Genomic DNA, 17,149 nt, shown 5'->3' on the forward strand with positions numbered 1-17,149 from the left:
GGGAGAGCCTTGCCCCGCGCTCTGCCCCCGGCCCGGCACGCCTGACCGGCCGCGGCCCAGCCCCCCACCCCGGCGGCGGCACCCTGTCCCTGCTGGCCTGGGCCGGAGCAGCCCGGCACCGTGGCCTTGCTCTTGTGTGCCGGGCACTCTCCGTGTGTCAGGCGCTGGGAATGCAGCCGTGAGAAAAACAGGGCCCTCAAGGACTTTGCTGGGGCCCCACACGCGTGCCCCAGCGGAAGGGAACTTGGCGTCAGGGAGGTGCGGGCAGGGGCAGGAGGGAGAGGGCAGGATGGGCAGGGGGGCACGGGCCTGGCGGGGGCAGCGGAGTCCCCAGGTGGGTGGGCACAGCAGAGGGAGCAGGGTGCACAGGGCAGGCGGGGCTGGAGGCAGGTGAGGCACCCGGCCCGGGGAGCCGGCTTCCCCAGACTTCAGCAGATAGCAGTGATAACGCTTGAGTTTCAAAAACAATCCCTCCAGCTCTGAGCAAGCCCTCTCAGGAACTGGCCCGGCTGCTCCCCAACCTCCGACGGGGAGGATTCTCCGGGAAGACCCGCTCAGGCCTGGGGCGCTGAAAACAGTATCTGATCTGCAGAAGTCTGCATGACACTCGTGCTCAGCCCCAGGGCCTGGGTGAGAGGCCGGCTCTCCCCTCGTGGACACCCGGCACTGTCCTCACTGGCCCCAGGGGTGCCCATGACTAGACAGGAACACCTCCACCTCAACCCCCAGCTCCCCAAGGAAGGTGGGATAAGGCGGTCTCCTCATGTCCCTGGACCACGGGGGTCAGGGAAAGAAAGTGCCCCTCGGAATGCAGGCCAAGCCAGCACCTGTCCCCCACGACTGACCTCATACAGCCTGCTTCTCCATGTGGATCTCACTTGTTTGTGTATTGAGGGAGCATGGTGGCTGGGGACTGGGCCCCACCAGGTGCCTCCCCCAGGTGGAGCCTCTCAGCATCCTGGAGGGAATGCCCTGTGTGACCCACACCAGCTGAGTCGAGGGCTAGGCTAGAGGCCTCTTGGAGGCCTGGGTCCGGGAGCCCCTGTCCCTGCATCACCAGGAGCCCTGGCTGGTAGGTACCTCACTGTCTGGGCCCTTGGAACACCTGTCCTGTGGAGGGATGCACGAGGCATCCCTCACCTTCAGGGCCTGTGATCTGCAGCCCCCACCCCACCACCAGAGCATCTACCTCCTCTCTTCACAGTTGTCACTTTGTCCATGGGCTTAGCTGTGGCCTGAGGGGCCAGCCCTTGGCCCTCTGTGATGCATCAGACAAGGCATATTTAGCCAGGGCTTGGGGGGCAGCCTTGGGAGCAGAGAGAGAGCTGTGGGCTGTGCTGAGCAAGTCCCTGCTACCAGCCTTGGAACCCAGAGCAGCCCCGGGACCTCTGGCACGAAGGAGGCTCAGTGCCTAGCTGGGCAGCTCAGAGATCCCCAGCTTGGCTACTTCACCCCTGACCTAGGGGCCCGTCCACTCAGCACTCCAGCAAGAAGGGTCAGTAGATGCCATGATTTCCAGGAGGGGTGGACTCTACAAAAGCAAAATGTCCTGAAAGTCAGGCCAAACCTCCAGGGCCTTGGGAGACACCTTCTCTAGATGGGAGACACCTGGGGAGTGGGGGGTGTTTGAGAGGCCCCAGCTGGGGCCAGGCGATGAGGAGGGCAGGCGGCAAGCGGAGACCGCATCCCCAGGATCCACGCCGTGTCTCCCAGTCTGGCGGGAACAGGCGCTCTGCAGGCGCTGAGTGACTCTGCTCCCCAGGCTCGGCCTCGTCCTGTGCAGTGAGCGTAATGGAGCAGAGGCACCGTGCGTCCGAAAGCCAGGGCCTGGCTCCCGGTAGGTGCCTGGGGTCCATGCATGGGGCGGGGGGAGCAGGAGAAGGCAGAAGGGGAGGACAGTGTGGAGTCCGGGCAGGGGACCTGGTGCCGGGGTGTCTTGCTGGGACCCTGGGGGCCCCACCCGAGGTTTGGTGTCTGGGGAAGGGCAGGTCTACCGGCCCAGGACCGTGGTCATGGGAGCTCAGGGTGCAGTGTGGAGCGTGTGGGTGGCCTGGCAGGTTAGGGGGTCTGGGTGTGACGGGGAGAAGCAGGGTCCCAGATGCAGGAGGCCCAGCACCGGTGCCTGCGGCGGACCCCCCAAGCCCTCCGTCGCAGTGCCGGAGGGCCAGGAGGGGCACCCAGGGGCCGTGAGGGTCCCATACAGCCGCTGGGGTGACTTGTTCTCTGCTCCTGAGGGCAGGGAGGAGGGTCTTCCCCTCCCAAGGGCCAGGGGGTCCTGGCAGTACGTCCTGGCTTGACCCCCAGGGCTCACCCAGCCCGCCACCCCCTGCTCCCCACGTCTACACAGCCCTGTGCGGGCTTTACTTCCCAGTCTTGCCGTCCTGCCCAGGACCCCGAGCGGCTGCGGAGGTGCTGCCCGGGGACGAGGCTTTGGGAAGGAAGTGCACACAAATCACTTTTCTAGAAGAAAATCAGTGAGAAGCCCATGTAATTCTTCTTAGACGTTAGGGGTTCTCTCCCCTTGTTTTAATCAACAACTCCCCGGTAAGTCATCCCAGCGAGGCCATTACCGACGGCTCATAATCTCCCGGGGCTGCGGGCGAAATGGGACCCCCTGGCTCTTTCGCTGAAAACACTTTTCTTGTTTTCTTTCTCCAGCGTGCTGGCAGCACGCCAGCTCGCCAGTTCCATTAACTTAATGAGGGCTGACAGCCTGCAACAAACGTCCCTCATAATCTCCCCGGGATTTAAATGGGGTCCTCCCAGCCGCCTGCTCACACCCAACCTTTCCCTGTGTCTGCGCGCCCGGCCCCTCCCGGGGACAGAGGCCGGACAAAGATGCGTTTCTTCGCCGGCGCCTTCCAGTGACCCCACGCGGGCAGCGGCGGGCTTTCAGGACCACGTCCCGTCGGGGGGCAAGGACCCTGCCCCCCACCCCTGAGGGGCCAGAGCCTGGCCCCGGTGTCTTCCCGAGCGCTCATAGCCACCAAAGCTCGGAGCTGCGTGTCCGTGCCACTCCGAGACCCCGTGTCCCCCCAGGGCCACATCCTTGCTATCATGCAGCCTGGGCCACGCTGTCTTTGTGGGGCCCCCAGCTCCCAAGGGCTCCAGGGATTTTCTGGAACCAGCCAAGGCCTGGCATAGAAATCAGTTTGGGGTTCTCTCAAGCCCTCATCCAAGCTTCCACCTCCTATGCCCTGCTTCCAAGGGGGAACCCCAGGCTCTCAGAAGGAGACAGATCCCAGCGCTTGGGAGAAGGACCCGGGTCACGGGGCAGGGGTCTCCATGGGCAAAGGGGAAGAGACGATTGACCCAGATGTCCGGTGCAGGCCACAGCTTCGGGTCCTACTGCTGGGAGATCCTCCCCTGACGGAGAGACTTGGGGTTGGCAGGTAGGGGAGGATGAATCACATTCGAGGGACCTCAGGTCCAGTGCCCAGCTTCTGGCTGCTACTCACCACAGTGGTGGTCACCGAGTGTACTCCTCTTTGACGGTGCCCCTTTCTGGAGGGAGCACGACAGCACTGTCCACATCCCTGGCCGCCCCCGTGTGTCCCCTGCTGCCCTCACTTGGGCCATTGGCCACACTGACTCCTTCCCTGCCCAGCCTTGACCACTGTGTCCCGCCTCTCCTCATCCCTACACAATGTCGCTTCCCCAGCTGGGCCACTCCTCACCGTCTGGGGCATCTCTGCATTTGGACTCTTCCATCTTCATGGCTCATTAGGCAAAGGTGGCTTGGGCCAGGGAAGGGGCAGGGCTGTTCGGGGCCACAGTGTCCCCAGCAGCGGTCACTGTCCTGCCTGTCTGGATTCAGCTCCTCGGGAAGCCTCCCCACCCAGTGCCAGCTTCTCCCCCCAACTCACATGCTGTCTTCTTAGCGTCCCTGAGGCAAGGTTGGTGGCAGGCAGCAGCACTCCCTTGGGGTTTTTGTGCTGGTCTGAGGCCACCCTGTTTCCTTGGACACCGCTGCCACTGTGGTGCCTCTCTGGGGCGCCTTGTACTGCACCCCACACCCTGAGAAGCCATGCAAGGCAGGGCCTGGTCTTCCTCACTCACCCCAGCTTCTACCACAAGGCCCGTTCTTAGCAGGGGTTTGGGCACCCAGGTGCAGGTGCGTCGCCTTGCAGAGAGTTGCCCTCAGGCTGCATGGAATTGGAGGGACTAGTTTCCCGAGCTCCTTCTGGGCTGAGGCGGCGAGAAGCAAGCTGGGTAGGAGTGGAGTTGATTGAAGCTACACAGGGCTGGGTTAAGTAGGGAAGTTGCGATGAGAAGCTCATTGGTCTGACCTGTGTTGGGGGGGTCTCGGGGATCCAGTAGGAAGCCCCCAGTCTTGGAGAGAGAGAGAATTGGCTCCTTTCCCCTGGTTCTGGGATGTGTTGAAACCAGTTCCCTCTGCCGGATCTGTTTCGGTCACCTGTCCCCAGGTCCTCGAAGAATTTCACTGCCAACCAGGGCCAGCATGGGATTGCTCTGATCTCTGGATCATCGGTATGTGGAAAATCTCACAAGGACCTCAGAACCACATGCATTTGGTGACACATGATGCAGAGATCTGAGGGGATGGAAGTGTGTCATCGTGGGTCCAGCCTAGAGTGCCTGCAGCTCATGTGTTATTTGTGGGTGCGTTGTGAAGGGCCGAGCAGGCCACCCTCAGAGTCTGGACAACACTGGGCGGGCAGTAGGGAGCCATGGGGATTTGTGGGGATTTGTGGCTGTGGAAGGGGTGGTCATGGATCTGCAATCTGTCCCTGGGAAGCCCCCCCAGTGGCCATGCTGCAGCGGACGGGTTGGACGGGAGAGGCTCAGCCAGGCTGGGGAGTGAAAAGGCCTCTGTACCTGCCAGGGACACAGGAGGCCTATGGTGGCTGCACCCCTGAGGCTGCCTGCCTGGATCCCTGAGCCGCCTGAGGAAAAACCCCAAAGACGGCTGTGCCCTGGGCAAAGCCAGGAGGGCCAAGATGCCCCCTCTCCTTCCCTGCCTCCCCAGAGAAGCACCTAGCACCTCCATGTGCCTCTCCTGCCTCCTCCTAAGGAGTGGCCTGGGGCAGCCTCCACCCCCCTTGTGTTCATGGAATGGGATGCCCACCACCACTGCCGAGATCTAGAACATTCTGGTTGCCCCCCCCCCAAAGCAGCCCTGCACCCCTGCAGGGTTACTCCCCACTCCCCTGAGAAGAAAACATGAATCTGCCTCCTGTCTCCATGACTTCACACATTCAAAACATTTCACCCAATATGTGTCCTCTCACTTGGTGTGATGTTCACGGTGTTGTGTCAGGAATGGGGGGGAGGGGGAGGCAGAGAAGTCTGTTGACTGAGCCTGTCCCACCCCCCCAGGGGAACGAACCCCAGGGTACAAGAATAGGAAGAACTAAACGAACGGCAGCCCAGAGCCGGGCCGTCCAGCAGCGGAGAGCCATCCCCTCGCAGAGATGCGGCTTTGAACCAAGGCTGAGCACGCAGCCTGAGTCCAGCTCGGCACTCGGTTTCCACAGCCATCCCAAGCACGTGAGAGGGACAGTTCAGGCCACCACTGGTCCCTGTTCCGGATCTGGACCCACCCAAGTTTCCAGCTCCTGAGGGCTCGCAGGCCAGGGCGCATCACCTGCCCCCACCCCCAGCTCTGTCTCTGGGCTCACACCACGCTGGGTGTGGGGAGTACTGGCCGCGCAGCCTCAGCCCCAGCGCAGTGACACCTAGTTCCACGGGGTGCCCCAGGGTTTGCATGATGGGAACACCGGCTGCGCTCTGGCCAGGGAGGAGGGCGAGGGGCACCCGCAGGGAGTACGAGCGCGGCCCCTGGCGTGGAGAGGGTTTGAGGACAAGAGGCCGTGGTGGAGGAGGCTGTGCGGAGAGAGCAGAGCAGTAGCCCCCCTGCGCCTGGCTGGGCGCTCTCCTCCCGTAGCCCTGGGCTGGAGGTAGTCAAGGCGGGCTGGCTCTGGAGCCACCACGGGTCAACTCAGGGCCAGCACAAGACAGGTGTGGTGTCACGATTGCCCTGTGTTTCACCTGACCTCCAAGCGCAGTGGCTTCTCTAACCCAGGCAGGACCATGCCCGGGGAGGGAGCTGGTTCCAATTACCGGGATTGCACAACCAGGGCCCGCGGGGCGCTATTTGTGGAGTCACCTGACTCGGCCACAGAGTTCCCTGCATCTCCCTGGAGCCACAGGCTGGAGCTGCAGGGGAAGGGCAGGTCACAAGCAGGGGGAAACTGCGGGGCCCAGGTGGATGGGACAGGGACCTAGAGCCCAGCACCGGCTGGTGGAGAGGCCTGGACACCCAGCCCCATGGACGGGAACCTGAGCCCAGGCGAGGGCATGACCCAGCCCTCCGTCAAGCCAGGTCCAAGCAGCGGCCTGAGCTGTGATGGGGGTGCCCCTGGGAGTCCAGATAGAAGGGGGGCCAGGCCACGGTACCATGGCAGGTGAGGGCCTCGGGTGCCACACATTGGGGCACAAGACTTTGCACTCCTGCCCACCGAGCCACTTGCCTCCCTGGTTGGTTGCCTCCCCTGTAAGATGAGGTCGCAGCTGACCACTGCCTCCCACATTCATCCCGAGGTTGAAATAAATGAGCTTTGGGAAAGCACAGAGCACAGCGCCCACTTGCTGCCGCAGCAGGTGACAGGAAGTGCCTGGACAGTAGGCACCCTGGGCTGGGACGAGGGACAGGCCGGGCAGGTAGGCAGTGGATAAAGACAAGCAAAGCTGGACACGAAGGTCTTATTTCCTAAAGAAGGCAACTCCTTCGGGCTGATTGTAAAGGCATATGGGCTGTAGAGAGGAGAGCATTTTCCTCCAGCAAACCCTCCAGCTTTATGGAAGTTTGCCCTCTGAGTCCCAGTCCCCAGGCTTGTGGGGAATGCTTCTCTCAGTGATGCACCCCCAGCCCCTGGGTGGTTCCAGGACGTGCCTGGCCCTGAGGCCCTCAGTGAAACAGGTGGCCTTGCCTTCTGTATGGTGGCCCATGGGGAGCCCAGGACACAAGGCTGTACCTGCCTCTGGGGCCTGCTGGGGATACCCTGCCTTCCCGTCAGAACTGGTGCCACGAAACGAACACACAGTGCCAGACATTACTGACCAGTGAGGCAGGTAGTCTGAGAGCTTGAACTGAGGCGTCCCTCCTCCCAGACCCCTCCAGCCTCTGAAGGGAAAGTGGCAGCAGCCCACTACCTCCCCACCGCATTCCCAAACCCCTTCCTTTGGAGAGACCTAAAAGAGAGAATCCCCAGAGTCAGCCACTTTCCCGGGAGAGGGCAGCAGGGGTGCTGGGAGACACGAAGGCTGGTTAACTGAGATGCTCCCACAGCCTCAGCGAGGGGCCCTGGGTGCCGGCCTTCAGGGTTGGTCAGCACAGGGCTGGGTCTCAGGCCACACCAACAACAGCCACCCCGTCTGCTTACTTTGGGTTTAATTTGCTCGTCTTTTTTCTAGATTTTTAGGGTAGCCACTGAGATCCTTGGTTTCAGACCCTTCCTTTCTGTTACTGTAATCATGGAATGCTATAAATTTCCCCCTAAGAGCCGCTTTGGCTGCATCCCTCAAATTTTGATATGTTGCATTTCCATTTTTTGTTCAGTTGCAGATGTTTGCCTACAGCCAGGAGGCTCTGTCCTGCGAGAGCGGGGTTGAATTTGGGATAAGGCCACGGGGGCCTGGTGTGTTCTTGTGGGAAGGTCTTTAACACAACTCTGATACCTCTGGTAGTTGCAAGCTCGTGCAGACATTTTATCCCGTCTTCTGTCAGTTCTAAGGAGTCAGAACTTCTTCTAAGAATGTGCCCAGTTCTGTCTAGGTTTTCCAAAGTTGTTGGCATATAGTTGTTGAAAGTATTCCCTTATTATCAGTTGTATCCCCATTTCTAGCAATTTCTCATTTTCTTTTGTACTACTTTTATTTGTATCTTGTCTCAGTCTTGCCAGAACTCCATTTTGTTAGCTTTTTGAACAAGCAAGTTTTGCCATATTTAGAGATTCTCTTTTTTCTTTTTTTTAAGATTTTATTTATTTATTCATGACAGACACAGAGAGACAGAGACACAGGCAGAGAGAGAAGCAGGCTCCCTGTGGGGAGCCCAATGTGGGACTCAACCCCGGACACTGGGACCACACCCTGAGCCAAAGGCAGACACTCCACCACTGAGCCACCCAGGTGCCCCAGAACCATTTCTTGTACAAGACCTCAAAGCACTGATGATGACAGAGGAATACTGATAGAGTTGTTGATAAGAAATAAGAGCTCCTGTCCCTCCAAAGGCACCTGAAAGACAGGGAGGTGACTTGAAACTAGGATTTGTTTTCTGGTGTTGCTGTAACAAATTACCTCAAACCTGGTGTCTTGGCACAACACACATTGAGGATCTCTGGGTCCCACACATCAGAAGCCGGATGCAGTCTGACGGGTCTGAAAGAGGTCGCAGGGCTGCTTCCTCCCGGAGGCCCTAACAGAGAAGCCATCCCCTGGCCTTGTCCAGCTCTTGGGGCACCTACACGCATCAGCTCACAGCCCCGTCCTCCATCATCACAGCCAGGATGCTGCCATTCTTGCCTTGACTTCGTGTCAGGGCTCTCTCTGACCACAGCAGGGAAAGCTCCACTTTTAAGGATTCTGGCATCTCATGAGCCCGGACGAAGAATCCAGGATAATCTGTCCATCGCATGGTCCTTAATCTTAATCACATCTCTAGTCCCTTTTGCCTTATAAGGTAACATTTTCATAGGTTTGGGGATTAGGACATCTTCTGAGGAGCCTTTCTCTGCTGCCACAGGGGTGGGTGTTCCCTACACATAATCAGACAAAAAACTGGTAGGTAGGTAGGTAGAAATTATATAGACAACTGGAACATCAAACTCATCAATAAGAGCCTAAGTAGCCAAACAGAGAAACAGCCCAGAGATGTGTTCAGCCTTCCTTGTGGAAGAAGCGCCCGGGGCCAACTGGAGTGTGAAAGTGTTCACACTCATTGGAATGAATGATGAAAGCTGATCATTGGGGGTGTGGTCAGGGCTGTGTGGCCCAGGGTCCCCCGCACATCTGGGGGGGCATGCATGGTGAGACCACTGCTCTAAGGGGCAGTGCAGCATCACCTACCAGATTTGAATCCACCGATGAGCCAGTGATCATGTGCCTGGGTGCCACCAGAGGAAACCAGTCTGTGCCCAGCCCAAGAGGGTCATTGAGTGTCGTCCTGGTCCTTGCCATGAGCCAGACGCCTGGCCTCCAGCTGCATGCCCATCGCAAGAGGAAAGTGAAGAAACCTAGAATACCCACACAGAGGAGTATTTTCCACCAATCAAAACAAATAGGAGTGGCACACAACTGTGGGGGTCATGGCAATGTCATACCAAGGAAAAGCATAATGGCATTTTTATAAAGTCTAAATCACTGAAATAAAATTATATATAAAAATAAAATATAAAATAAAATTATATATATAATATATATAACTTTATATATAATATATATATATATATATATGCCTGGTGAGAGCTACATGTAGATTTGATAAAATGACATAAACAGTAAAACAAGGATGAGAGGAGCACTGGTTTGGGAGGATGGTCATCCAGGGTGGCGAGGCTGGAGGACAGCAGCGGTGGGGACTGTCGAGGTGTAGCTTTTATTCTGAGCAGTAGGTTCCTGGGGTTTTTCAGTATCATTATAAAAAAGAAACCACAACTAATTATGCAACCATGTCTAACAAAAATGAAACACCACAAGCATGTGATAAGCCAAGCTGGCTCAACATTCAAAAATCAATTAGTGTAACCCTGTCACATCAGTAGGCTAAAGAGGAAAAATCCTACCCGATCAAGTAATGGGAAAAAAGCATTTGACGAAGTCCAGCGCCCACCCAGTCCTTGTCCCTGTGGGGACGAGGGGTTCTCCGTTCTCAGGACCGAGAGGAGGGGGATGTATGGCATGACCGCCCCTACCCAAGGCCCTGGCCCTCCTGCCTTCCCAAAGGGTGGGATGGCCAAACGGGTCCATCCTTTCCCTCCGCAGATGGGGAGCTTCAGAGTGGGTGTCAGCTGGGTGTCGCCTCCTGCCCACAGGGTGCCATGCCTTCTCTCTACTGAGGGCACAAGAACCGCCTACACTCTACAGGGCCTCTTTCCCAGCTGGGACCCCATGGTGGCCCAAAGGGTCCTTGCCCGGTGACAGGTGATTCCAGGCTAGCCTCTTGGCCAGGGCGGGGTTCTGTGTGGGTGTCAGTAGCGTGTTCTTTTGTGGTGCTGCGTGACATTACATTATAGGAACACTCTCTGCTTCTCTCTGCTGCTGTAGTTAGACATTTGTCACTTTGAGTTTTATTTACCATGAGTAGAGCTGCCATCAACGTTACATGTGCACTCACTTCTCTGGGGCGTGTACCTGCAAGTACAATGCTGGGCCAGGCCCTGGGCCCATCCACAGCTACCACCAGGCAGCTTTCAAGCACGACGGAACCAGCGTCCGCTCCCACCAGCAAGCAGCACACGGGGTCAGTTGTGCCACATCATCACTGACGCTCCACATCGTCGGCCTTTTTAATTCCAGCCATTGCAGTAAGCGCGTGCAAGGACCTCATTTTGGTTTCGATCTGCGTCTCCCCGCTGAGTGATGGTGTTGAGCATCAGTTCAGGTGCATGTTGACATCTCTCGTTGGTGCGGTGCCCGTTAGGATCTTTCGTCTATTTTTTTTTTTTAATCATGTGGTCTTTTCCTTCTTGATTTGTAGGAATTCTTCATATATTCTGGATACAAGTCCTTCACGAGAAAATATCCTTTCCCAGCGCGTGGAGTGTCTGTTCATTCTCTTAATGATGTCTTTCGATGTGGAAAAGTTCTTAACTTCGAGGAAGCCCAATTTGTCAAATATTTTTCTTTCATAGTTAGTGCTTCTTGTGTTTTGTTAAATCTTGGCCTTTCCCGGGGTCGTGGAGATACTCTGCTGTGTGTTCGTTCTGCAGGCTTGACTGCCTTTCCTTCCTATAGGTCTCTGCCCTTGCTGGAATTACTTTTGTAACCGATGTGTGGCCGGGACCCACAGCTCATGTTTTTTTCATATGGATGTCCAATTTGTCCCAGGGCCATTTATTGAAGAGAACATTCTTTCCCCAGTGAACTGAAACTGCCTCGGTCATAAGACAAGTGACCACATATATGTATGCGTCTTCACCTTTGAATGTTCCATTCTTTTGTGCTGAAGTAATCCCCAGCCTAATCTAGTGCCACCTCATTAATGGTGTGATCTAGGACCCCCTCTTCTGACACCCACTGTCCATGCCTAATGCTTGACACTGAGCCTTGAACTCCGTGGTGTACATCCTCCAACTTCATTCTTCAAAATTATCTATTCTTGGCTCTTTGCTTTTCCATAAATATTTAAGAATCAGCTTGAAATTCCCCCCCCCAAAAAAATTATTAAGAAATAAAAGCATTCAGAGACTGATTGGAGTCACATTGAATCCATACCACAAAATTAGCACCTTACAAACATTAAACGTTCCAACTCATAAACATTATGTCCTGAATTAATTTAGGGCTTCTTTCCTTTCTTTCACTTAATGTTTGGTACTTTCTTGGGTAGAGACCCTGCTCATGTCCAGTAGATTTACTCTCAGGCATTTTATGGTTTGCGATGCTGCTGTAATTGGCATTCTTTTTGTTTTATTTCCTAATGGTTACTAGCATGCAGAAATACCAATGATTTTTGTATGTTGTCTTTGAAACCAGCGTTCTCGCTACATTCATCAATCAAAGAGTTTATCTGAAGATTCTGAAGATTTTTTTTTAATATCTGTGATTACTTCAATGCAAGTCATGGTGGTTTTATTTTTTTTTTTTTCCTGTCCCATGATCCTGTCTTTCATTTCCTTTTAACCTCCCTTGACACACTGGCTGAGACTCTTGGGACAATGTCAGGTAGAAATGGTGACCATGGAACAACCCTGCCTTGCTCCCTCTCTCAGAAGGAAGGCCTCCTACTATTTCACTGTTGAGTGTGATGTTTGCTCTACTGGGTTTTGTCTTGTTTCATGTTTGTATTTGTTTTCCATGTGATAGTTTCCCTCGATTCCTGCTTTACTTAGAGTTGCATTGCTAATTAGGAATGGCTCTTGAGTTTTATCAAATGTTTCTCAGCATCTTTTGAATTGATTATATGTTTCCCCTTATTCCGTTGATTTTATTCTGTGATTATAAAACAAATATAATCTATTCTTAACTTATTCTGTGGCCAATTATGTGGGTTGGTTTTCAGATGCTGACGCAGCCTTGGATAACTGGATTAAACTTCATCAATCATATGTCTTCATAGATGGCATGGGGTTCAGTTTGCTGCTATTATGGGCAGGACATTTGCCTCTATGTTTATGAGAGAGATTGGCCTGTGGTTTTTCTTCCCTGAAACATCCTGTCCGATTTTGATATCAAGGCATGCTACTTTATAAAAATGCTCCATTCTTCCTTAAATGTTTACAAAATCTACTGGTAAAATCACCTAGACTTAAGGTTTTGTTTGTTTTGTGCAAAGATCATTAAAATTTCTAATTTAATATATGTGATGAATATTGAGAAACTTGGATTTCTTATTTCTTCTTGTGTCTGCTTTTATGTATCATGTTTAAGAAATTGATACATTTTAACCAAACTATCAAAATTGGTTTTGTACATATGTCCTCCAAATAGATTTTTTAACTCTGGAGGTCCGTAAAGATGTTGATTTTTGATGCCTGACACTGCCTGGTTACTCTTGCCAAAAGTTTGTCAATTTCATTAGTTTCTTCAGAGAAGCAAAATTTGGCTTTGTTGATGTTTTTAATGTAATGTTCATTTTCTATTTTATTGAGTTGTACTCTGCATTATCTATCTACTTTCTTTGGGTCTAATTTGCTATCTTTTTTTTTTAACTTCTTAAGAGAGACTTTGGCCTCCCTCTTCTCTAATATATACATTTAAGGTCATAGGTTTTCTCTAAGCACTTATTTCAGGATACCTCAGTCACTTATTTAGGTGTGATATGTAAGCTTTTTATTATTATCCAATTTAAGATACTTTCTGATTCTTACTAGATTTCTTCTTTGACCTTGGGTCGTTGAGATTAATCTCTAAAACACTTAAGGATTTTCTAGCTATCTTTTTCTTATTGATTTTAGCTTAATTTCACTGTGGTTAGAGAAATACATATTTGATTGAATTTCTTTGAAATTTGTTGGAACTTGCTTTTAAAGCCCTGCGTATAGTCTGTTCGCATAAGCATTCCATGTGCACTTGGAAAGCTTATGTACTCTTCAGCTACTGAGAGCAGTGTTCTGTAAATGTTGATTAGGTCAAGTTGCTACTCATGTCATCCAAATTTGTCTCTCTGTCAATGGTTTGACTGCTTTTCTATCAGTTACCAACAGAAGTGTATTCAAATCCCCCACCATGATTGCGCCTATTCTTTTTTACCTTTGAGTCCTGCCACTTTTGCTTTATATTTTTTAAGGTCATGTTTTTAGGTACATACAGATTTAGAATGGATATCTTCTTACCAGAATGACAGCTTTTTAAAACATGAAACATCCATCTTTGTCTCTGATTATATTTAAAGTTTACTTTGTATGATACAATTTACCTACACCAGCTCCCTTTTGGCTACACCATGATATATCTTTTTCTATCCTTTTGCTGTCAACCTTTCTATGTCTTCATATTTGTATAAAGATTTTTTTAAAGATTTTATTTATGAGAGACACACAGAGAGAGACAGAGACACAGGCAGAGGGAGAAACAGGCTCCCTGCAGGGAGCCTGATGCGGGACTCGATCCCAGGACCCCGGGATCACGACCTTAGCCTAAAGCAGACACTCAACCGCTGAGCCACCCGGGTGCCCCCTTGTATAAAGATTTATATACAAATTTATATATTTATATATAGATTTAGAAGCAACATCAAGTTGCTTTTTTTTAATTTTTTTTATTTATTTATGATAGTCACAGAGAGAGAGAGAGAGGCAGAGACACAGGCAGAGGGAGAAGCAGGCTCCATGCACCGGGAGCCCGATGTGGGATTCGATCCCGGGTCTCCAGGATCTCGCCCTGGGCCAAAGGCAGGCGCCAAACCGCTGCGCCACCCAGGGATCCCTCAAGTTGCTTTTTTAACCCAACGCTCTGCTGTCTTACACTCATCCCTCCTTTGTCCCATCACTTCTTTCTTATCTCCTTTCCTGCTTCTTCTAGATGAATCAAATACTGATACTACTTCATTTTTATTCTCTGTTAACTTGTTACTTTTACATACTTTTATTATTCATCAGTACTTTCCACCTTGACTCATCGGGGTCAACCTCTGATTAGCACTTCTACCAGTTCCCTGACAGCACAAGGTGCTCACAGTGCATGACTCCATCCATACCCTCTGCTTTTTATGCTATTTTAATCATGCAGTTTTGCTATGCATGTACATATGTGTACGGCTTTTATGTGCATGCAGATCTAGGATTGATACCTTTCTACCAAACTGACCATTGTTTAAAATTATGAAATATCCCTCTTTGTCTCTAATAATGTGTGAACCTCACGAAGCATTACCATTTCAGTCAATACAAATTTAAACTTTCTCATAAATCTGTCCTTTTATGTGTTTTTAATTCCTTCCTGTATTCTCCTGCCTCCTTCTGGGATCATTTTTCTCTGCCTGTCTCCTGAATCATTCTTCCAATGCAGTTCTCCTAGCGGTGAATTCTCTTGGTTTTGGTTTCAGCTTCTTCTTCTTCTTCTTCTTCTTTTTTTTTTTATTGTGGTAAAATATACATAACATAAAATATAGCATCTTAACCATTTTTGTGCGCAGCTCAGGGGCACTAAGCATATTCACATGTAGTACAGCCGTCTCCACCTTCTGTCTCTGGGACTTTGTCCTCTTGTGAAACTGAAACTCTGTCCCCACAAAACACTAACTCTCCCTCCACCGCCCCATCCCCTGGCTCCCACCATCCTACTGTCTGTCTCTATGAAGCTGACTCCTCTTGGGACCTCATCTGAGGAGAGTCCTACAGGATTTCCTGACTTTGTTCTTCATTTTAAAGGGTTTATTCAATGATCCAGAATGCTAAGTTGGTAGTAATTTCCCTTGAGCACTTTACAGATGCCACCTGGCTTCTATCCTTTCTGTTGAGAAGCCAGTCATCAGGATAATGTGCTGTTGTTCCCATTCCCTCCTTCACTGCTTCTGTGACATTCCCTGTGCCTTTGGTGGAGGCAGTGTTACTCTGATAAGCCTAGGGATCCAAAGAGCTGTTTGCATCTGCAGCCTGATGTCTTCCATCATTTTTGGAAAAGTCTCAGCCGCCGAGTCTCCATTTTGTCTCCTTTCCTACTGGGATTCCACATGTGTAGGAATCATATCTCCCACATCTTGCATTTTTTCCATACGTTTAATTCTATTTTGTCCCCATACCCCCACCTGGCAGTTCCCTTCCAGTTCACACATACTCCTTTCCTGCACATCTCCTCTGCTATCAGATTCATCTGTTGCATTCTTAATTTCCATTATTGTCTTTTCTGTTCTAAAATTTCCGTTTTATTTTTAATACAGATTTTATTTCTCAGGTGAAATTCTCCATCTACTTGAACCAATTAATCATGGTTATTTTAAAGTCTTTATCTAAAAGCTCTGAAGCAAACCACAGCCATCTGTTTGCTCATGAGTCTGTGGGTCAGCATTTTGGGCTGCTCATCTGGGTGGTCTCCCTTGGGCTCATCCATGCAACAGCTTGGCAGGACCGGGTGGTCTCAGCCAACCGCACGTGTCTGGAGCTACCCAGCTGTTGGCCCGGGTGTCACAGCTCTCCTCCTCATTGCTCTTCCAGCAGCCTCACTCAGACACATGCATGTGGCAGCAGCATTCTGACAGGATGACAGTGGGAGCTGTGAGGGTTCTTGAGACCATAGTTCAGACACATGGTCCACTTCCACCATGGTGGGAACAGACCCATAACTTTTTACATTCTTCGCAGAACAAAATTCACTCACCCTTCCAAGGACACCAAAAAGTCTCATCCAATTAATGACAGCATCATGCTCTAGGTCCAACATATTAGGATCTGCCATTTTCTTCCAGCCTCTGTCCAATCCCTGGTCCCCAAACAAGCTCCATGTGTTTGTGTTTGAAGATCTTGATATGAAAGGACCCCATTTTGGGAGTCCTAATTTCTTTACCTGTAATCTATTGCTGCCTAGTAAACCACACCTAAATTTAGTGGCTTAAGACCACAATTCGTTTTCTTATGATTCTGTGGGTCAGCAGTTTGGTGTCAGGTCAATGGGGAGGTTGTTTTGCTGGCATTGTGTATGTGTGTACGTGCAGATGCAGTCATCTGGAGACCTCCTGAGGCTGAATTGTCAGAGACGGTCTTACTACATGTCTATTGCTTGATTCTGGCTCTTGACTGGGGCACCTCTGTTCTCCTCTGTGCAGCTTCTCCAGCCAGCCAGCTCAGGCTGGCTCATGGGGCCACATTCCAAGAGCACATCACATATATACAGTGTGACTTCCGAGCATTCTTTTTGTCAGAGCAAGTGTCAAGGTCAACCCAAATTCAAGTAGTGGGAAAACCAATTCTATCTCTTGATGGAGGAACTACAAGCATTTGGACCACTGAACTTGCCACATCTCGAGATCTGTTTCTGTGGTCTATTTTTTCCCTTGGATTTCAGTCTTTTCAATGTAAAAATACATAAAGGGCCCAAGATATTATCTCCCTATAGATAATTTGGTTTTCTCCCATGTGTAAGAGGTGCAGGCAGAGCACTCTGTTCCTGGCAGAGGTGTGGTCACATGCAGTCTTGGTAGCCAAAGCCCCACCACTTCCATGTGGGGGAATTTCCTTCTGTATTTCCTTCTAGACTTTTTTTCTATGCGCATCATCAGTCATGCTTCCTTTGTTGATGTTTCTAGACAGATCTTTGTTTCTAGAAGGATCTAGATTTCTAGAAGGCACTTGAGAGGAGAGATGACATAATCTCCTGATCAAGTGATGTAGCTAGTAACTGTCTCTGCCTAATTTGTCCTATGACCCCTACATTTTCCAAGTGTATGCCTGTGTATGGGACATAGAATGTTCCAGCTGAAAGGGACCTTGGGCACCCTCTGTTTGCACTCCCTCCCCATTATACTGGT

General features: G+C 51.4%; 1 protein-coding gene across 3 annotated transcripts in view; it reads left to right on the top strand.

Moving 5' to 3' along the window:
* Positions 1-17,149, top strand: part of KCNQ1 (potassium voltage-gated channel subfamily Q member 1) — a 323,020-nt gene that overhangs the window by 226,655 nt on the left and 79,216 nt on the right. The window lies entirely within an intron of this gene.

Source organism: Canis lupus, chromosome 18 (assembly GCF_011100685.1).
Source record: "Canis lupus familiaris isolate Mischka breed German Shepherd chromosome 18, alternate assembly UU_Cfam_GSD_1.0, whole genome shotgun sequence".
NCBI classification, from domain to species: domain Eukaryota; kingdom Metazoa; phylum Chordata; class Mammalia; order Carnivora; family Canidae; genus Canis; species Canis lupus.